Below are 23573 nucleotides of genomic sequence, written 5' to 3'. Positions count from 1 at the left end.
TGAAACTGCCAGAATATCCCTTCTCTGAAGACTGACCAAGTAAACCTATCTTCGATCTAAAGGTAAGAAGTATATGCTTGGGAACATGTGTGACCTTAATACGATTAAGTTATTTGTATGAAGTTCTTTCCACTAATTGAGGTAAAACATCCTTCTAAAGCTTTTTCAGGTTTTGTGGCTAGGACTTCTCATGTATGCACACAATCATACACCATCTTCATTACTTCTGGGAAGTGAGTTGCTATCATGATTACCAGAAGAGTCAAGTCATCATAAATTTGTGTCCTGGCTGTAGCTACATCACGAACGCCAGAGCAGGACAGGAGAGAGGAAGGAGGACTTGAAGAAGGGAGTAGCCAGAAAAAGGGCTGGGCTGGACTCCAGCAGACAGATGTACAGGAAGTAAGGTTCACTCAGAAACAAGTAAGTCTACATCTACCTGTTGAGACTGGATTTGTCACCACGTCTAGCTAATACCACCAGATGCTGTGTGCTTTCCAGTGAAACCTTTTCTGCGAGGCCTCAAGCAGGCTTGGTACACAAACTGGTACTCTGAGTATTTTGGGTTTTACCTAAAATAACACTTTAAACCTTCTACAGTTTAGCAGAACACTGGCAAACTTTACTGGTAGGAGGTACAGTATACATTCTCCCTTGGAAAAGTAGGATCCATCCTGTCCCCCATACAGCATCCATCTTGTAAACATTTGTTCCTGATTGTAAATGTGTCAGATACTCAAAGACAAGCACAGACAGAAAGTGGCAAAGATAAGACAAGGACAAACGAACAGGTGACAAAACACACGCAGGCAGTGATACATACACACACACAGTGGTGTGCCAACAAACTAAACCATAGCCTAATACTTCCCTTGGCGGCCGGGAAAAAGTGGCAAACACCAGGATTCTCTAACCCAGCTTACCTTTCTCATTATCCAATGTCTTAAAGGGAACTTCAGTTCACTTGCAACTTGCATTATTAGACAAGTTTATACAGTCATCAGCACTGCAAACAGTGGCCTCCTCTTTATGCAGCACAAAGACTCTGTTTGACTTGCTTGCTGAAAAGGTCTTGGTCAAGAGGTTAGGTCCCTCTGTGCTGGCATGCAGTGTAGTGTAGCAGTAGGGTTTGTAGGAGGTAGATGGGGTCAGGATGAATGGATCACCTTGCTGTTAGTGAGAAAACACTATTGGCCCGGACCACTAAGGGGGATGACTTGAAAGGCTTGGTTGACCTCTCCAGTCCAGTTCCCAGAACATCTTCTAATAGAAGGAATAAAGTAATAGTGATGCAATTCATGGAATAATTTGACTGGGAATTGTGTGTCATGTCTCTCTTCTCACGACGCCTCCTCACATCACCAATTGGTCCCATTTGCATTGTGCTGCATCACAAAACACCTGGGATCAGCATATGTTGATCATCTGGTCTGCTCACCTGATGGGGCCGTTGTCGCGAAAGCTACACACACACGCAAGTCTGTCCACACACAGAAGAGGGGACACATGGGCTCACATTACATTTCCCCATGGCCCAGCCCTTTTCACAAAAATGAAAACAAAGCTTTATAACATCCCCAAGGGCAATGTAGAGCACCAGCTAAGCAAAGTATTTTTAATTAAAAGCTACAGCTTGATGGGGTTTCGGAAAGGCAGGGGGTAGAGAGAGAGTGAGGAGGGAGTGAGGTCCATGGAGTCATAAGTGGGTCATTGTCTCTTATGGCAGTCTATTTATTTAAATAGTTATTTTCTCAAAATGTATTTATAAAAATGTCTTAGAATGAGCATAAATCTATTCTGAAATATATTACTCTTAATCAATTAAAACATACTAACATGTTTTAAATAGGGCTAGCTGTGAAACAAGCAAGATTCAATTGGTTAAAACGTATGAGATTGGTTTACATGCAATTTTCAGGAAGTTAAATCGTTTTGAGGTGGAAATGACCTCAGATTTCGCTCTTTCCCGACCGTTTCTCCTTTCCACCATTTCACCTCAGCGCTGTCTGCCAGGAGGATCGTGACTTTTGTTTCGTAACGGTAAGCTATCTGAAGCCATCCAACTTTTCTGCTAGTAATCTGTCTGCATACTTATGTTTTTACTAGTGCAGTTAATGCCTATCACACTGATATAAATATATTAGCAATCAAATCCAGTAAATCCGTCTAGCATCACATGGTTGATGCTAGAACCATCAGCTAGGGTGGCTAATTTGCGGCTGGTGTCAGTGAAATAGGAACATATAGAGTATATTGCCAACAGTAAAATATTTCTAGCGAGTGCTGTTATATACAATTATATACATAAATTATATATACAAATTTGCAGGTTTTTCCCTGTTCCAAATTTAGGATTAACCATTAACTCTGCTGTGGGTCAGCGTGCATGCAAATGCTGTTTTTGTGCAGGAATGGATAGTCAAGTACACTGTGTCCAATCCCGACCGCCGTAAACTCCTATTGTCCAAACCCGAACGGGGTTTGGACACTCAGTTTCCGGTCTTTTTGCCAGCATTTTCTTTTGCGATTGCCAGCAAAGTGTAAGTAGTATTATTTTAGGCATACCAAACAATCTACGTGTCAAATTTCATGAACATATATGGACGTTTACATGTCTAAATAATATAGGAAAGTTACTTTGGCCGAAAGACCACTCGGCGACACTCGGGCGACGATCTTTACTCTGACAAGTGTGTCTGTGTTGTCATCGTACTGCTACTATGGGTTAGCATATGAGTGTATTTCAATGCTAGCTTAACACTACTTTGTCTTGCCAATGAAAATACACGATCATGTGTGACGTGATCTGTAGTCGAGGGGAGGAAGGGATGGGGGCTAGCAAACTTTGAGAAGAGTTCAACAAAACATCCAGCAGGTGGTGGTATACAGTCAAATTGAGATTTTATTGCATAGTTTGGAGATGTTGAAGCGTGACATCTTATTGTGGAGGACATAACTACGTCCCCGGATATGTTGACAGCATTGATGGTCAGTTTGGTGACCCTGGATCAAGTTAATATCCCCAGAAAAACAGCAGCGGCCAGTGTTTAGAAGTGCGGTTGGGTTTGGACAAGGGTAGCGCACAGCTAATTTACCGGCACCAGCGTCTTTTGATCGGCTCTAGTGAAGGCTAAGCTAACTCTAAATTTTTAAACAATATTTAGCTTGAAAGGTAAGAAGTTAAAGCTTAACGTGAAATCAGTAAATCAGCTGAAAACGTGATACGATTATTTTTATCAATATTTGAAGTGGCATTTTATCAGAATGTTAGCTAAAAACCGGTCGGGATTGGACACAGTCTGGAGTCTTGGGTCTCGGAAAATATCCTTATTTTTTGGATTGGACGTATAGTTTTGCGTCTAGGTTAACTTGTTTGAGGTGTGGATTCTAGCTACATTAGTTATTCTCTCTGCCCAGCTCGTTAGCGATCACAGCTGCTCCATCGCCGTGGCAACCAAACAAACACGCAGAAGGAACACGTTTTTGAAACTGCAGGTAGAGTCGTATTTCTGACTGCACAGACATATAAAGAATATGTCTGGTTTCGGCAGAGTCTTGGGTCTCGGAAAATATCCTTATTTTTTGGATTGGACGTACAGTTTTGCGTCTAGGTTAACTTGTTTGAGGTGTGGATTCTAGCTACATTTCTGTTATTCTCTGCCCTCAGCGCGTTAGCAATCATAGCTGCACCATCACTGTGGCAACGACAGACACGCACCACTCAGTCTCTCACACAGGTGATTGGTGCGTTTACTTGACCATGAGAAACCCGATTACTAGCAATTGTCGATTTATGCCAATTATACGATTACTCCGTTTACATGTGGAATTAGTTATGCGATTACTCAATAAACGAGTCTACATGATTCTTTTTTATTAATCGTTGCCACGGACAAAACTTGCAACATCATCCTTCTGCAACAAAGTGTCGCAGTGTCTTCCTGTATCGGCCCTACTGCTGTATGTTTCATTCCATCAAAACATTGAATCCTACTTAGAAAGCCGAGTAAACGCACTCAATGGTAGGCTACATCTGCTACTGCTATTACTATCCCAACTATAATTTCAGCTGTTAAAACGATAATATTCTTGTTACGACTAGCTAGCCTACTTCTTCTTCTGTTTAACAGTTCAGCTTTCAGCTTCTCCCGCATTGTAGGCTATTTTAGCTCTTAGCTTTGTTAGATGATGCAGTTCAGCTTCCACACTGCCTCTTTTGTGTGACTCACACATTTTTGTAATTCATTTCAGCTTTCAGCTTGCGGGTATTTTCTCATTTTTATACTTTTTAAAATATTAAGGTTATTGTGCAAATTATTCTCCCTTTAAAAGTAATGGTAAATCCTTTCAAATCATTGTTGGAATGCTGCTCCAGCCCCTTTCAAAAATACCTTTCGGTTGCTTTGAAGCTTCAGCTTATAACTTTCTACTAAATTTTCACTTTTTTGAAATTTTGAAATGTTTTACTTTTTTAGCATTGTCAGCTATCCCCATTCAGGTTTAAAGCATTCTCACTGCTGTTTCGCAGGAACAGCCTTTTCTAGTTATTATTTATTTTTTCCCACCTAAGCCTCAGTCAATATGTGGACTACATAGACAACATAGGTGTCAAAAGTTGCATCTTGGTAGCGATTGAGTTGCTTGTATTTGTATTTACGTTCCGTTGCATGGTTTAAATAGAAATTACGTTTTTGTGTCGAAAGTGAAGCTAACGGTGGCTAACTTGCTAGCCACAGTCACTAACGCTACTACGTCACTAACGTCACAAAAACTCCCGTGACTATCTCTAGCAAAACATTAGTTTAGCAGCTCGTTAACTTCTGGGAGATAGCTAGGCTAACTGCTTTACTGCAAGGCAGCTGCAGAAACGCCACAAGCAAAGAGGCCTGGGTGATAACTATTTGCTCATTTTACTTTGTGATATGAAACACAATTGTGATGTGTAATGTACAATATAAGATGATATTATTAAGGAAGTACATCTACTTTCGGAAACAGTAGTCTACTATTTCACTGAATCATTAGCATCATGACATTAGCCTCTGTTGCCCGGGCAACACATACTACAGTGGTCTATGATGCATCTGTTTTCAATCGTTAAAATAAACATTCCTCACAAATACATTTTTGTTGTAGGATTTATTATGACATTACATTACAAGTAAACGATTTGTTGGTGAAATTATCATTACCTGTGGTTTCAAACCAGTGTTGCTCATTGCAACGCTGTAGCCTACGCGAGACACACTACAAAAACATCTACACAGCTGTTTAGGAAGTCAAACGGCGACAGAACATGTTCGGCACTCCCCTTACTTAAATCAAAAGTCTTTCAATAGTTGAAACTATCTGACTACTAACCTGAACTTCATTGCCACAGCCTAAACTTTGTCAATCTGTTCATGAAAATAATTAATTTCAGCACAACGGAACGTTAAATCCAATTCAACCAACGCAATCGCTACCAAGACGAACACAGCCGTAGTCTACAGTACTGTGCTGTAGTAGTACAAATTACCGGGGAAGCTTCTCCACACAGGGCTATATCGCATTTTGCGTTGTTACTGACAATGATTGCTACCAGTGAGCTTTTTATGAATGAGCGATTTTGCACTAAATAAATGTCAAGTTTATTTACGTTTTTGGGGGCATATTTTCAGTTAGCAGATGGTACTGTTTGAATCGCGATTCCATCTTCTACTGCCGGTAACGTCGTAGAATAATCTTCAAAGGGGGTTCTTTATTCATGAATGAATGCAATATGAGTAGGCTAAATGCCTGAAAATATCACGAGAAGGGAAAAACTTAAAAGGACGTTTAAGTCATAGAGATTAGGTCAATTTTTAACACGGACCCCTGTGCAACCGACGCAAGCAAGCACACCCTACAATTTCCCCAGAAATTGTACCCTCTCTAGTTCAATTTAATTTTCCTCTCAAGTAAATCTTTCAGTACAGGGTCATATCGCGCAAGAAGCTCAATAACAGACAAGAAATTACCATTATTTATTTCACCTATTTTCTCCCGATGCCCCCTGAATGCCAAATTACAAGAGTGCCAGAGTCAATGTTACGTCTGTTATTCTCGTCAGTACCTCTGACCAAAAGTTTTCTTGTTTTTTTAGATTGGAGTCTAACTCTTTATCAATGGTGTGGTCCGTTTTCCATGTATCATAAGCGACACATGCAGCCAAATGAGAACGACTGTATTCGTGGTCTTTGATTTTCCTTGAGAGACCCTGCCAGTCATTAATTTCCACAGCCCATGCCACCTGGTGTGATCTGCACTGTCTGTTGACGAAAAGCCAACAAGGCTTGCAGTAAACACGGTCTATCTTTGGTGAATAACATATCCATCTATGCGGAATCTTGTTTCCATGTTTAGTTTTTTTGATGTACTGTTCGTCTGAAAAGCACCTGTCCTTACTGTCTCTAGGATATGGTCCCTTTGGCTGACACAACCCTTTATTTATTACATATCTCTTGATGCTGTCATCATCAATGTCTACAGGGAAAAGAGCCCTGTCAGTAGGGAACTCGGCGCTGGAGCTATCACTTGGAAGAGGGGTAGTCTCGGCTGCTCTGGTTGTCATCTTCTGTATGGGCTGGACAGGGTGGAAGAGAACTGGTGCTAAATGAACTATGTACGTCTCTGTGCTCGGGAGAAGAAAGATTAGAAGAAAGGCTATGACTGCTGTTCTCAGGCAGTGCCAGTGATGACGTTGCGTTGGAAAGGCTGGTTACTGGTGAAGACGTGCTGGTGCTGCTACTAGCTACCTGCTGCTGAAGTGTTTCGTCTGTGGAGATGCCAATAGCTTCCTCTTTGGCTGGTCTAAATAATTGTGTGATTTTCGGGTGTTTATCTCGAGCTTTTTCTGACAACAGTTTACTGCTGCGCTTCAGAGCACCGCTTGCATGTTTTCTTTTACTCATTCTTTTCTTATTTGATGTCTCGTCCGATATCTAGCAAAACGTAATTATAAGCATTTTTGAAATTTGCGCGCTCAAGACAAGAGGCGTAATGGCGTAGTAGTGCACGTAAGATACGCAAAAGCCGTTTTTGCCATGAAAATCTGTTACGTTACCTACATTACCGTATTCCTTTACCTAAATATTGTTTGTTTAACATGCAAATCATCAGAGCGCGCTTATCACTGCCTGAAAACTTGCACCATGCGAACTTACGTAGAAGCTGAGTGGGGAACGGTGCAACAGAGAAAGCTTTTGTTGTCTTGGCCGGAGAAGATAATGTCATTCGATTTAGATGTGATTCTTATAATAGGCATATTCATTTTTCAACCCAGCGCTTTAGCATGAGCGAAGCAGGGCTAGGCCAACTTACGTTTTTCGGGCGGTAGGCTACATCATATTCAACGTCGAACTATGAAAAATCAACCGTTGTTGGCAGAGTTTGCGTTCAATGTTTTTCGAGTCACCCGGTACTTTGTAAATGTAAATGGACTTTAATGAAATGCTGCCATACCACAGATTTCTTTGCCATTTTGACTAATAACACCGACAAGGAAGGCTATGGCAGAGTTTGTAGTTCGGCAGCCAATTGTGCTCGTGCCGTCTGCAAAATACCAAACCAAAACGCAGATTAACGAAAGGGAAAACAGTAACACCTTTTCTTTTAAATTATATATTTTTAGAGTTGCTTTATTTGTCTTAAATAATATAATCTACAATTTCTGTAGAACATTTAGTTAATTCAGCAATGATGACACAAGCGGGAATCAGATCTCACACTGCCATACGGCAGCTCGACTAAAAAAATATTAATATAGATAACTATCTTGATATGCTCACTTCAGAATGAAGACAAACATCAAGCGTGACTGTGTTCTGAGGAGCCTTAGCGTCTACCTCTATGAAGACATGGAGAAGCTCGTCAAAGAATACATGTTAAGTGTACATTCCTTTACTCCTCCTTTGTGCCAGGTGTGATGAAATTCCCTTCAGGCGTTCCTGGGATTGCGTTCCTGAGTGGGATGGACATGAGGTCACAGTGACCTTTACCTTTGACTACCAAATTCCAAAGTCCAAGTGGCCGTTTGACCCAAATAAGAAATTCCTTCAAGACAAGTGCAAGTGTTGTACCTTGTAGGAAGTAAACCCCCCTGGGCCTGAGGAACCTGGGATAAGGAGGGTCTGCCGGGTAGTGGCACTTAAATGCCTCACCTATGATGAAAAGTCTTCCATGAACAGTAAGGTGAGGAGGAAAAAAACTAACTGTAGTTCACATCAAAGCAGTAGGTATTACGAAATTTACATTTGTTTTTAATATTTGTTTAGATACTGGGACACCAGGAGGTCTCCTCTGATGAAAAGTGATGTGGAGCATACATCCGTAAGCTTTACAACCTTGCATAGTTTGTCATTGCCATTTAAACCTTTCCAGCCTGAGCCAAAATTCTGAAAATTACATTTCAGAATTTTGTAGAAACCTGTCTGTCAAAGCATAGGCATTGGAAAATATAGTGTACATGTCAATTAAGTTTCAAGTTATGAATCTTGTTTTGGCTTTTACTAAAATGGATATGGAGGACTGTCTGCCTATTAACTGAAGCGCATGGAGAACATTAGACAGAAAGACGACTTCCTGTCTTCCCTAAAGTTATTGCAAGTAGGTAGACATTAAGCATGGGATTTATTTTTCCACAAATCCAGGGAAATCTGGTTTGTGCAATTCAGGGTAAATAGTTTAGGCTTAATCCTCACTTTCCTCCAAGTATTAACAAAGACGATGCCATCCACCTCTTAGTCCTCCATGGTGCCTGTGTCTTAAGCATTGCTGTTCATAAATAGATACAATGGGGGGTAATTATTGCTTTTCTGTCGTTAGGCTGCTGAGGATCTGAAACAGTCAGTACGACCCAAGCTATCTCAGCGGGGTCTCATGAGGTAGGTATGTTTGTAGAAGCTTAAATGCAGTTTATATGGGAGATAAATATTTGGCTCATTAGTATGTAAAAAGTACATTGATATGGTAAAAGTACACAATTGTACATGATTATATTTATTATGATAAAATGTACATGATAAATGGATTTATTGAATAAAATATGTAGTTTTAATAAGTTAATGTATTAACAGTCATGGGGAACAACAATGTTGGGTCCCACATTAGTGTGCAAAAAGTTTTATAGATAAATATATACTGAAAAAACACTGTCATTTTAGCAGGTCAAAGGCTGCTGTGAGAGATGTGCTGCCTCCTCGCAAGTCCTTGCGTCTCCATGGAGAGACCCTCACGCTTCCCCCTGAACTCCAAGGAGTGGGGAACTATGATCATGTAATTGACTGACTGCACTGCCTGGCTTAAGTTTGATGCACACATGTAAAAAAATCTCACTAAACTTAGTTATTGGCAGCCTGAGCTCTGGTCTGAGGTAGGAGTTAGCCTTCTACCTTCAGTTGTCAATTTTCTACTTCCAGTTGTGCAGAGATGGTAACTTTTTTAGTTTTTTTTTCAGGCTTTTTGGAGTTGGTCAAAGGATAAAGTTTGAAGTCACTATGACCATGTCCATTCCATTCTTGTGAATGTAATATCTCTGGAACACCTTATGGGAATTTATTCAAATGAACGCTCGCCTGAAAAATGAGCTGATTAGATTTGAGGTCAAAGGTCAAGGTGACTGACAGCTCTTTTCTGTTTGTCCTGCAGGACATCGATTCCAGTGAGGCAGAGTTGGCGCAGATGACCATGGGCATCTACACTGTTCAGAGTGCCAGTCCAGGAAATGGGTGTTTTGCTGGTGTGGTTCTTGAAGGTGTGACAGTTATTCCTAACCTCCGAAGTGTCACCATGGGATGTGTCATGCTTTTTGGACTTATCTACAGCTTTAACTTGAGCTACCCCAAGGACCTGGGGCCGAGTGCACCAGCTGGGTGTACGCCTGGGCATAACGCTACGTCCAACGTAGAACTGAAAGTTACGACCAACTTCAATTTACGACTAGTGCACCAGTTAGACTTAAGCCCTTTATCTGTTGCACCTGGGTGTACATTTTACGCCTAGTGTGGAGCAGGCGTAAATTGGAAAATCGGACTAATATCCATGGTAATTATAATGTACAACAGTTTTATCGCACATGCAGCGCGTCTTGTTTATAGGCAACATAAGGGCATTAATCGCACAAATCCACTGTTAATTTTTTGTGTGATCGATTTCCAAGCTGAATGTTTCTGTTTGTTTGTGTTGATATTATAAAATGTTCCTGTGAGCATGCTTCTATTATGAGTATACAACTCTATAAGTTTCCTAATTTCTCTATCAGTAAAATGTATTTTTCTTTTGGTTTTCGACGCTTTCGCATTTTCACAAGGACGCGCATCTTAAGACCAGGCGTAGCTACGACAGTGGTCTGTCAAGCTTGGTGCACTTGGTGTAAATTCAAATCACAAAGTCGGACGTAGCTAAGACAGACGTAAGAGTTAAGAACAACTTTTTTACGCCCAGCTGGTGCACTCGGCTCCTGAAGTCCACATTTGAATTTTATCAGAAAATCATTATGGAACTGGACCCAACAAAGCTGTCACCAAAAGTCCAAGGACTTAAAGTTAAGTTGCTTAAGTGATAAAAACAGTTCATAACAAAATACAACTTTTTTTTCTCTTTTGTGGCTGATTTATTTTTGTTGGTTTAAACAGCACACCAGTTGCTAAATAAATGAGAAATCTTGCCACCTCGAATTTTTTTCACCCATGTCCCTTAAGGGGCTCCATAGACTAAATAACTGGGAAGTGAAATACTTTACGATATCTGTTTTTGATATGATGTTTTCATTAGTGTACACTGTATGACCAGAGAGGATTTATTGACATATCAATATAATTTTGGAAAATTGTTTAATTAGAACTATTTGTAGCAGTCAAAGAAAAGGTTTTTGAAAAATGAGAAATCTTCCCACCTCTAATTCTTTCACCCATGTCCCTTTAAGGGCTCCGTAGACTAAATAACTGGGAAGTGAAATACTTAACGATATTTGTTTTTGATATGTTTTCATTTGTGGACACCATGTCCAGACAGGATTTATCGACATAATGTCTATATAATTTTGGAAAATTGTGTAATTCGAACTAAAGATGCACATATCTGGTAATCTGTTACTCATTGATGGCAATAAATTGATCAAGTCAACAAGTGTCTGATTTATTTTTCTATAGTTATTGTGGGTGGATAGAAACATTTAAACATATGTTTAAAATCCTTTGGGTATTAATAAAAAGTACATACATATTATCTATTTTGAATAAATAAAATGTATTAGGTTAACCTGCCTATAATGCATTTCAAACAGTCTTTATTAACATGAACCTGCTTTTATGCATTTCAAACTAATACGTTTTATTATATTGACATATACAAATCATATTAAGTTTATATGTTTTGTTTAATTCTAATTCTGTAATGTAAATGAATGGAAATTCTATATGCAATTAAATTACATAAATCTAAAAACAAGTCTTAAATATTTCTGTGAGTGCTCTCTCCCTCCCTCCCCAAAAGATTTATAACATACTAATTATTAGACTAATAAGAGAATACATTAAATACACAGCAAATCCTATGAGCCTTGGATAAACTACATACTTTTTACAGATAGAGATTGCAGAAATACATTTCTGAGGAAATGTCTGGTAAAAGAAAGCTATCCGAGCCCGGTAAGTTGATCTTACATTCTTAATCATCATCTTAAACATCTTACATTCTTATAGAAGCAGCAAGTGCTTCTATACTCTTTGACTGTACCTCAGTCCAACATGGCGGCATCGCTACCTTTGCGCCATCTAATAGCGATTGTCAAAAACACACCAGAGCCTCGCCTCTTGTCTTCTAATACTCTTTGAGCCTTTGGACTTTCACAGGGTTCTCGCAGGTTTCAGTAAGTAAAATTTAAGACCTTTTCAATACATTTTTTAAATGAGTGATGTTTAGTCATCGTGTGTAGTATCCAAAGCACTTTGGCTTTCGACGTGTCAGTTGATACAAAAGTACCACGAAGGTCGTTCGACGGACCTGCGATGATATTGCGCTGGAGACCAGATGGACCAGGCATTGAGGAGGATGACGGCAGGAATGGCTGCTTTTTTTGCTATTTTGTAATAACTTCCTGCGGCCAGCATTCTGGAAATGAACGAGGGTAAAACCTTTTGTTAGACCTTACTAAATTAAATTTAAGACCTCGGATGAAAATCTGTGTCTTTTTAAGACGTTTTAAGGCTTTAAATTTAAAAAGTTCAGAATTTTTTACTTTTTAAGACCCCGCGGGAACCCTGCTTTCACAGGCTGATTGGTTGACTTTACAGCTCAAATATGAAGCCAAAACGTTTCTAACCTACTGCATCTCCATTAAAGATTGTGTAGGCAAGTTATGCAAAGCTAGCTATTTTATCTTCGGTTTGACACATTCAAACCAAAATATCTCACCCCCTCCCTTCAAAGCCACTCCCACAAAATGTTGTAACGCTCATTGAGTGAAGGGGAAGAGTGTGCGCAGGTAGGTAGGTAGACAGACAGACAGCCCGTCCAAACATTAGTCAGGGTACGGATTAATGATTGGTTGTGTTTATTACAGTCTTGCAACGCCCACAGATGTAGGATTAATTTCATATTACTGTCAAATCTTTATATGTATTGGTTGCCATCAAGATGCAAATATGACAAAAAGTGATTCTCAACAACATTGCCTACCCTGCCTTTAAATGATCGCTTAACAAAATGCAACAGGCAAAGTGGGTGACAAATAGGGCTGTCCCCACTCAGTCGACTAGTCGATTTTCTGGTCGATATGCTCTTAGTCGACTAATATTTTTTTAGTCGAGCTGCCGTATGGCACTGTGAAATCTGATTCCCGCTTGTGTCATCATTGCTGAATTAAAGAAATGTTCTACAGAAATTGTAGATTATATTATTTAAGACAAATAAAGCAACTCTAAAAATATATAATTTAAAAGAAAAGGTGTTACTGTTTTCCCTTTCGTTAATCTGCGCTTTGTTTTGGTTTGGTATTTTGCACACGGCACGAGCACAATTGGCTGCCGAACTACAAACTGTGCCATAGCCTTCCTTGTCGGTGTTATTAGTCAAAATGGCAAAGAAATCTGTGGTATGGCAGCATTTCATTAAAGTCCATTTACATTTACAAAGTACCGGGTGACTCGAAAAACGTTGAACGCAAACTCTGCCATCAACGGTTTATTTTTCATAGTTCGACTTTGAATATGATGTAGCCTACCACCTGAAAAACGTAAGTTGGCCTAGCCCTACTTCGCTCATGGTAACGCGCTGGGTTGAAAATTGAATATGCCTATTATAAGAATCACATCCAAATCGAATGACATTATCTTCTCTGGCCAAAACAACAAAATCTTTCTCTGTTGCACCGTTCCCCACTCAGCTTCTACAAATTCTAAAATTCAGCTTCTAAAATTGCTTAAACTAATTCGTCAGTTCCTAATATTCTTTGGCGCAATATGGCCAATATAAATGATTGGATGGATTTTAAGGATTAGAGCGTAGCTGTCGCCACAGACAATCATCTGGCGAAACCAGCTTTCAACTTCTGAGATGCCAGAAAACTATTGAGTCTTGATGAACGTAGAAGTTATCTAGCTGTGTGTGTTCCGATAGAAGGTTATTTAGGTAGCTGCAGAACTGTATCAGCAGTGTTCACGTTAATTTGGTAGTTGATAGCAGCACGGACACGTCGGCCCACAAGTATAACTTGTATATAATATATATAATCAACGTTTTTATTGTTTTCCATGTGAGAAACACACACCATTTAACAACATGTATCAGCAACAAACACAATCTGGGCAAGAAAGATAGAAAAACAACAACAAAAACTCACAATTAAAACACATACCCATTGTTACATGCACACCTAGTGGCAGGGTGTTAGAGAAATGTTCATATTCCTTTCTCGGGAGTGTCTTTTAAATATAACACTTTAGTGGCGCGGCAGCCTTGCACATGGTGGTGATGGAGAGGGGAGTGGGACTACGCCCTGTGTCCTGATTGGGGCCCAGGTAATCAAGGGAAGGGGTTTAGCCTTTTTGAACTCCCGGATGGCGGAAAGATTGTCGTGAGTGGAAGTAATCATCAGTGCCGACCGGTTGTCTCCTAGGTTTCTGTTTCCCCTCTGCGTTGTTTCCCAACTGCTGCCTATCCACCCTTTCTTTGTGTAAGTGCCGTGCTTAATGTACCGATATCTATATACAAACTGATCAACTACCAACCGCGAACGCGCTGTTCGCCGAACAGAACGGCGGCTTGAGCTGTCCCGGAGACCGGGGTGGGAGTCTACCTGGCTGGGCTGAGTTTTCCTGCTTCTCCTCAGTTTCACCTGTCGGGGCCCGCCGCTGTTAGCCCTAGCATCGGTTTCAGCCAACTAATATCCCCTTAGACAACGACAACCGTAACACCATTAATAATAAGTAAAATAGGAAGGGGGGGTGTTGGCTGATTTCGATTTAGGCTTGATAATAATATTAATTATGGGGCACTAGTCAGTTCAAATTGAATAAAATGCAGGAAATGAGACCAGACTTTGTATTGAATTTACCCCTACCATCATTCAGTCTTGCAATAAGATCTTCAAATGAGGCTGTGTCTGACTTCAGCCATTCTGCAAAACTAGGCCTTACCTGGCTTTTCCAGTGTCTAAGAATGATTCGTACTGCAGTGATAAACCCAGCTAGTGTCAGAGCGGACTCCGCTTTAGACACAGCTGGGGAGACTCTGGCAGTGGTGTGGCTAACCAATCTGCAATAGTTTTAATGATTTGTTTCCAAAAAGTAAAGACCAGGGGGCAATCCCACAAAAGATGGAGGTAGGAGCCTGTGACGTTCATACACTTCCAACACAGATTGTCCTTTATTAATCCAATTTTATGAAGTTTTGACCGGTGTATAATAATACCCGTGAATAACCTTATAATGTGTGAAATTGCATCCCTCACCGGCCACCCTGCATTGGAAACCACCTTTTCCCATGCCTGTTCCTCAATGTTTAAGTTCAAGTCCCTCTCCCAAATTATCCTCAAGTGGTTAGAATGACCATAGAAACTATCTGCATTACGGACAAGCTCAGGCAACTTCAAATAGCAGAGAAGCTTGTTTGTGTCATTATCAAGTGAGATGTTAAGACTAGTACACTGCTCCTGAGCTGTAAATATTTCCAGAAGTCTGCTTTATCCGTCAAATAGAACTTTTGTTTGAGTTCTTCAAACGTCAGGAACAGGCCATCAACATACAAGTCACTAATCCTACTAATGCGTTTATTCAGCCAGATGGCCAATACAAAAGGTTCATTTCCTACTTTGAGGGGGTTATTCCATATGGATGAATACATTTGCTTATATTGGGATATATGCAGTTGCTTATGAACTTTTGCCCAAGTCTCCCTAGAATACTGCAGGATTGGGTTTGGATGCTTCTTCTTCTTAACAACTTGTGACAAAGCCTCAATAGTCCCAAATGGAGACACCAGTTCCCTCTCTATATCCAACCAACTCCGAGCTGAACTCTCACCACCCCAGTGCTTATCCATTTTGAATACTTCGAAAGCTGTTCTGTATAGCTCCACACTAGGCAAAGCCAACCCTCCCTTGTTTCTGGTTGTCTATAACTTTTCAAGCTTTATACAGGACTTCTTGCCGTTCCACAGGAAGTCTCTAATCATTTTATCGTACTGCTTAGAAATGGATTCTGGGACAGTCAATGGCACCATCATGGATATGTAATTCACCTGTGGAGCAACTATCATTTTAATAGTGTTTACTTTTCCTCATAAACTAAGTTTGGTCAGTTTCCACTTGTCCAGGTTATCCTTTATAAGCTGAAGCAATGGAAAAAATTAGCCTGTACCATGTCATCGATAGTTGGAGTAAGACGAATCCCAAGACACTGCATACAGTGACAACTCTCTCCATTCATTAGGGTGAAGTTAACACACTTCTGGACTCCGTCTCTCCAGCCACCCTCAAGCACTGCGCTGACCAGCAGTCTCCGGTGTTAACCAACATCTTCAACACCTCCCTGGAGACATGCCATGTGCCAGCCTGTCTCAAGTCCTCCACCATCATCCCTGTGCCCAAAAAGCCAAGGCCAACGGGACTTAATGACTACAGACCTGTCGCCCTGACCTCTGTGGTAATGAAGTATTTTGAGCGCCTGGTGCTACCTCAAAGCCATCACAGACCCTTTCCTGGACCCCCTGCAGTTTGCCTACAGAGCCAACAGGTCTGTAGACGACGCAGTTAACATGGCCCTCCACTTCACCCTACAGCACCTGGACTCCCCAGCATCCTACGCCAGGATCCTGTTTGTGGACTTCAGCTCTGCCTTCAACACCATCATCCCCGCCCTGCTTCAGGACAAGCTCTCCCAGCTGAACGTGCCCGACTCCACCTGCAGGTGGATCACAGACTTCCTGTCTGACAGGAAGCAGTGCGTTAAGATGGGAACACAACTCTCTGACTCCCGGTCCATCAGCACCGGAACTCCTCAGGGCTGCGTCCTTTCCCCTCTGCTCTTCTCCCTGTACACCAACAGCTGCACCTCCAGTCATCCGTCTATCAAACTTCTGAAGTTTGCGGACGACACCACCCTCATTTGGCTCATCTCTGGCGGGGATGAGTCTGACTATAGGTGGGAAGCTGACAACCTGGTGACCTGGTGCAGCCAGAACAACTTAGAGCTCAATGCTCTTAAGACAGTGGAGCTGGTTGTAGACTTCAGGAAGAATACAGCCCCACTCACCCTCATCACCCTGTGCGATCTTCAAAAACAAAAGCCGATAAACTGTCAAAGTCAAACAACAACACACTCCAACATGAACATGCACTTGAACCTAGGGTAAATAACACTACTACCCTATCTTTGCCCATAGTCCCCCTTGGAATCTGTCCATCCAGCTCCATGGGGGAAACCCCTCCCTTGATCTGGTCCATGAGGTGCTTATCCAATTGCTACCTTTCAAGCCTCCAAACCCAAATGTGTAAGCCCTAGCCTATATCAACAGAAATGGTCCACACATGTAAAGCAAAACCAGAGTCACTTCCAAAATCAATCTGCGGTCATATTCTTGTTAGCTACTAAGTAATTACCAATGATAATAGCAGCAGATCTATGAAAAGTATTTTGAAAGTGGCTTGCATTCGATAAAAACGAAAAACAGAAAAAAGGGGTTAATTCCAAGCCAATAGCACTGACCAACTAGCACTTATGCAATCATGATAGCTCTAGACTATTGCGACACCTGTCATCCAGCGACTGCCCGTTTGCAGGGATGGAAATTAAATTTTTTGTCCACCGGCCACTGTGGCTGGTGGATTTCAAAATCTACCAGCCACTCAATGTTTTTACCAGCCACTTTCTTGTTTTTAACCGACAATGTGTAACTGCATGTGAACATTAATACTACAAGATCTACAATACTTAAGCAGTTTATTTAATCTCAGTCTCAATGAAACACTGACACTTTCTCTTTTATACATACACAAACCACGAACTGATATACATTTCATTAAATGAGTAGGGCAGATTAAACAACAAACTAACATTCCTCCACCCATCCTCCCCAATCCCAGTACAGTTTACTCTTGCTCATCAGAATCAGATTCTGAAGTTTCAGAGGTGCTTTCCTGAGCGTTCTTCTTCCACAACAGGGCGAACAGCACCCCGACGCGAAGCGGAGGGGTGTAGCTTCGCTCTGAAGCGGCGTTCTATACATTATCTGCTTATTACACGGCTACTTGCCAAAAAAAAAAAAACTTAACACAGTGTCTTATTACAATTTATATGTTACCATTCGTAGTGTTGATCAGCAGAGAAATAGTTCGCCAAAGACGTTGAACTTTAGCCTGACGTTGTCATACTCATAATTCTAGTCAGAATATGAGTCTGAGAACTCTCCGTTGGGCTGTGACTATGGGGAGTGTTTCAAACGAACCTGGAAAACAAATGCCTCTTCGCTCAATTGGATAGATCTACAACCAATCAGAGCAACGTAGTATGTTAACTTTGACCGAATCCCATAGGAAGGACGGCAAGAACATATTTTCCATCGAAAAATGCCTTGATTGCGTTTCTCTGTTCGTCTTTCAAAATTAATGCGCTGTCGATGTCTTCTAAAACAGACTCGATGGCAGAATCATAACATCCCAGATCTCCAGCGGTAGCCATGTTTGTTCAAAACGAATTAAACTTAAGCGCTCTTTTGTGACGTGGGTGATTTACGTTACTGTTGATCATCTGTCCATCATCGTATAAAGCCCGCCCTGGCAATTTCATTGGTCCGCCCAGATTCTGGTTCTGTAGTTGTCCCCAATACGAGACCCTCCAGACCCAACTTCCCGACCAAATTTTTTTGTGGGCGGGACGAAGTTGGGCTGGCAGCCAGGCTAGTTGAACTTCATAGACGTTGAACATTCTTTAGGCTTCAAATCAGCTGACGTCGCTAAGCAACGGAGTACGCTGGAGTTGAAAAGTTACCGGACTACTTACGGAGTGCTACGAAAGACGTGAATCCGAGGCAAAAAGGCCACTTCTCTTGACAGCGGTCAGTTATACATAGCAACGGTCTGTTATCGAAAAATAATTGACTGCAGAACATTGGGACGCCCCATTCAAGTGAATGGGGCATTCTACAGCATTAAGAACAGCCGTGTAATAATTTTATTTACCCGCCACGGTGGCCGGTAGGTGAAACGAGTTTACCCGCCACAACACAAAATCACCCGCATTTGGCTGGTGGCGGGTGCTAATTTCCATCCCTGCCCGTTTGCATTAAGAAAACAAGCCTATCCGCAGTCACTCCGGGCCTTCTGTCTCCTTGTGAAGGAATAGTGCTTTCTTGTGGTCTGCAAAATAAATTTTCTTCCCCTACCAAGTAAAGAAGAGTGTAGCTGGGTAGGCGAGTGTAAATCGAATGTCCATCGCGTAAAGTTTCTTCCGAAAGTTAGTGAATTTCCTCCTCTTCTCAGCCACAGCTTTTGTCGCGTCCGGAAAGATTGAGATCTTGGCCTCCTCCCATTTTAGCATAGTCTTGCTCTTGTATTTCCCCTTAGCGGCGGCCATCACTCGATCCCTCTCTAGTAGAAAATGAAATCTCATAATGACCGGTCGCGGAGGGGACTCCTCATCCGTCCGAAATGGCCCTGGTCGATACACCCGCTGTAGCTCAATGTCAGCTAGCTTCACTCCCAGCACGACATCAATGAGCTGACGAGTTAGCTCCCTGAAATGTTCCCCCTCATGTTCCCTCAATCCAACCAGCCGCAAATTCAATTGTCTATCCTTTTTTCTGCATTTTGCATGGCTCTCTCCAGCTCCTCACAGTGCTTTGCTCCTTTCTGTAATTCAGTGGCTAGCCTGGTATTTTCAGTTTCCCAGTCCATAATTCGACCGTCTGCCTCATCCAGTCTTTCATATATGGTCGTAATGTCCATGCTAGTTTTAGCCTGTACTCTCTTAACTTGGGAAACGTCCTCTTGTAGCTTTTTAAGTATACACTAACCTGAGCCATCTCATGCCTTGTTTTCTCCAAAGTAGCCCGAAGTCCGGCTATAGCATCTGTTGCAAGACTGGGAACACTGGCGGCATCGGACCCTGTCTTGGATGTAGCGCCACTAGCCATGCTAGCATAGTTTATTTCTTGTTTAGCTGTTCTACTCTTCAACGTATTCACCATGAGGGGAGGGAGAAGGCGCGGACACTTGTAATACTACACTTTACACGTCGTTGTAACTTAAAATATATTCAATCGGAAGGCAAGTTCTAGGCAACCATCTCCATCAGTGGTCCCACGTGACTTCCCGCAAACATTAATAATTTTTACAGAAATAGAAATTGTAGGTTAGGCTACCCCTCATTCGTATTTATTTCCATCTCATAATTTGACATCAACTTTGGATGGTTTTTGTAGTTAGCCTATAGTAGAGGATAAAATAATAGGCCTACAAATGTTGTTGAATAAATAGCCTACAGAAGGTTATCCTTGGTATTCTCCTTTGTCTATTTGCACATCAGAATTAGAGCTAGAACAGATCATTATATTCGTATTTTTTTTTATATCTAAGAAATTATTGGAATCGAAACCAAGGTTCGAAAAGAACCGGATTCTAAAACCAGAATTGGAATCGATAAATTGGAACTATACCAAACCCTACTTGGCAGTGAAAACATTTACCTGGCAAATAACAAAAAAAAAACTAACAGAGACAAAAATCTACCTTTCACAATGGCTACGTGGTAATACCTACAGTAGTGCTACACATCAGGGATTGAAACAAAGAAACACCAGTTGTAAAAAAGGGCATCTCACTCTCTAACTCACCTTTTAGGGTTAGTATTCCTAAAGAGCATATGGGTAAGGTTTCAAGGTGGACCAGCTTCCAGTTCTGATTTTGACAAGTTCAAAACTGACTCATACACGGAGCGTACACATACAACTCTGACCTTCCACTCAACCTGACCAAACTGCCCTAGTCTGCATGCTGAAGCCACTTAGACAGCAGGGCATGTCACAGTTGACTTTGCCCCCTCTGTGCTCTCCCTCCCTAGCTGTCCTGATAAAGAACCTGCTCTAAAGAACCTGCTCTAAATGTGATCATGAGAAATTTGGGATTGTACTGGTCCATGCGGTTGCACGTCTGGATATGCAGTCTGCCCGCCAAAGGGTGACACAAAATGCACCTCACACATACTGTCAGCTATAACTACAGCAGAAATCCCTGCCCACAAAGAGCTGGGATCATTTCAGATGTAGCACAATAGAGGGAAGTTTATTTCCTGGGGGCAGGCCCAACAGAGAACAATGCCACCTGCTGGCCCAGAATAATTAACTACTGACCGACCTTTGGAGGGCAGTTGTGGGACCGACCATGTTAGGGAAACATTCTGTTCCTGTGCCTCGGCCCATACCACAAGCACACACACACACAATTACTCCTAGAAGGAAACGAGCTAGTGGGAGGCAGCCAGACAAATAATGTCTATGTTTTTTTACTCATACCCACAGGAATTCCCTTCCGGCAGGAAATACTCATATTTGTAAAGTGCAGAAAACACAGCTACTATCTAATCCAGATGCGTTTCCCCGCTTCTCGGCCTCGGAACTACAACTCCCATGGTGCAGGGAGAGACATGCATGCACACACCTGACTAGGAGGGAGCTTAACTTGTACACACGTGGATCTTGCATACTTAAAGACAAGTTTTCAGAATAATCTACCTAAGGCCTGTAGGCAAGACAGAAAGGATAATGAACCTTGCCATGAGAGAAAAGAAGGACATAGCCCTCACAGATAGCTTGGGTCCTGACAGGCATCTCATCTGCTCCAATCAAGTTAACTTTTTCAAGCACAAGTTAAACATACACAAATAAAAGAACTGCATGAGCTGAAACTGGTGCACTGGGAACTCGAGAACAAATACTGTAGAGGCAAATATGAGGCCATTCTCTAGTGTTGTAAAAGGAGCAGTAAACAGTGAAATATCAAACCACTGACAAATCACTAGCATAAACCACAGCCCATCTATCACGTCACCAAAAACATACCAAGACAACATTTATAGTGTAAGACTGGTGTACATCCAGTAAAAGTGGAGTTGGGAGTCAGGTGGCTGAGCGGTTAGGGAATCGGGCTAGTAATCAGAAGGTCGCTGGTTCGATTCCCGGCCGTGCCAAATGACGTTGTGTCCTTGGGCAAGGCACTTCACCCTACTTGCCTCGGGGGAATGTCCCTGTACTTACTGTAAGTCGCTCTGGATAAGAGCGTCTGCTAAATGACTAAAAATGTAAATGTAATATAGATTGGTAGCCTAAAATATAGAGGTAAGCAATCCTTCACATTCCTTGAATCACAAAATCTATCAGAGGCCTATTTATTTGCGATTAGGCTATTGTGGTCATTCTTAATTATAAATAAAATATAAATTATGCATTTGCAAATATTGCTACATTTTACATTAACAAGCATATCAATAATTTAGCCAGTCATTCAATCGCGCATAACGTATAATATAGTCTTCCTCGTGTTGACCAGATCATTCCTCTTGATCACCCTACTACTAATAACAATGACAACACTATCAGCTGTGCCTTCAGGAGTTGCCCAACTAAGACGCTGCACTGTGGAAGCTATTACGCGCACGTAAATAGCCTATCGACAATAAAACCCTGTATCATAAATCTATAACCCGACAAATAGACTTGATACACCATTATTCTTAGATAAATAAATGCATTGTTTTAAACTAATCTGACCTCAGTCAACGCAACACAAACCACAAACAGTGTGGGTCAAGATAGCCTGTACTCGTAACAAATGAATTGAACTAGGCTAAAAAAGGCAAGTTAAAATGATCATCATCAAAAATTGGAATTAACAGTTATTCAAATAAAATGGACAACGATAGAAGCGCTACGTATTTTACTCGACACACCAAGACAACGTAGCCAAAGATAACAAATCATTGCAGCCCGTTAACAAAAAAAAAAACATTGTAGTGACATAAAGACAAGAACATTCAAACTATTTGGCTTCTCTTCCCCCTCCTGAGGTCTAAGAACACAAATTTGTAACAGGTTCCCAATCACCGATAACACACTAGGCTACTCACCAAGAATTTACGTATCCGATCAGCATTAGTGATATCAGCAGATCAACTCTAATTCAAACGATTCAATTGTTCTGTAGGCTACAGACCCGCTCGCTTTTGTTTGGCTCTTGTAGCCCACGAGCACCGTACAAGCCAAAGCGTTTCCCTTGTCTGTTGCAGAATGCTCAGTAGCTCAGCCTTATTTGTCAGTGGAAAACTCCCTCCCGGCGTCTGACGCAGACGGTGACACAAGGGGAGACTGCCAACGCTGCATCCTGCCTTCCGAGCTAGCGCCAACCCCGGCAAGCCAGCATCCTGAATACAATTTAGGCTACTGTATTTTTAGCTTACGGAGATGGATAGTTTACGCAGTAAAGATAATATAAATACTTATTTTTAGGGTTTAAGATGTTACTCATTTACGAGTAAGTACTCCGTGTTCATGGATTGAAATAAATGGTTGGCCTATTATCATCAATATTGCTAAAAAATATTTTTGTAAAAAATGGGAATTTACAATACACATAAGCTACTTTAAGTTTGTGTTTTCTTATGAATTGTGAGTTGTTTTCGAAAGAAAGGGTGTAAAGATGTTAAGGGTGTCTTAACTTCCAGTAAAGACAAAAGTCTGACTCAGTTTATTGTGAATTGATGAGTCAATTCATATTGTGCAATATTCATGTGTCTCAAGTTGGCTACATTGAAAACTTGGTATACATTTGTAACAAATTTACACATCTGAATTTTTTTTCCTTGTTTAACTTTACTTACTTTACTTGTTTACTAGTTTCCTCCAGGCTCACAATGACTCGTATTGAGAGACTTGTTGCTCTTATTGGTTAGTTGTAACGGTTTCAAATTCTTGTACTCGCTGTGAAATATTTTTACTGTTGATTGTTTTTTCTACAGGTACACTATTGCACTCTTGTGGGGAGTTTCATGTTGTTCAATTGTAACTTG

The 23573-nt window shown here is 41.3% G+C and overlaps 1 protein-coding gene and 1 long non-coding RNA gene across 2 annotated transcripts in view; one reads left to right on the top strand and one right to left on the bottom strand.

The window, feature by feature from the left end:
* The window catches only part of csrnp1b (cysteine-serine-rich nuclear protein 1b), a 28194-nt gene extending 5417 nt beyond the window's left edge, over positions 1 to 22777 (bottom strand). The window contains exon 1 of the mRNA XM_062479035.1: positions 22635 to 22777. The gene's annotated coding sequence lies outside the window, so the exon portion shown is untranslated. The remainder of the gene's footprint in view (positions 1 to 22634) is intronic.
* LOC134034797 (uncharacterized) lies at positions 7952 to 8903 on the top strand. The gene is made up of 3 exons (XR_009932276.1): positions 7952 to 8211; positions 8295 to 8349; positions 8845 to 8903. It is a non-coding gene; the product is annotated as an uncharacterized LOC134034797 (long non-coding RNA).
* Positions 22778 to 23573: the final 796 nt, after the last annotated feature.

The sequence above is a fragment of the Osmerus eperlanus genome, chromosome 15 (genome assembly GCF_963692335.1).
Source record: "Osmerus eperlanus chromosome 15, fOsmEpe2.1, whole genome shotgun sequence".
Classification (NCBI taxonomy): domain Eukaryota; kingdom Metazoa; phylum Chordata; class Actinopteri; order Osmeriformes; family Osmeridae; genus Osmerus; species Osmerus eperlanus.
The sequence above is the reverse complement of the archived record's forward strand: the minus strand, read 5'-3'. Positions and strand labels throughout refer to the sequence as shown.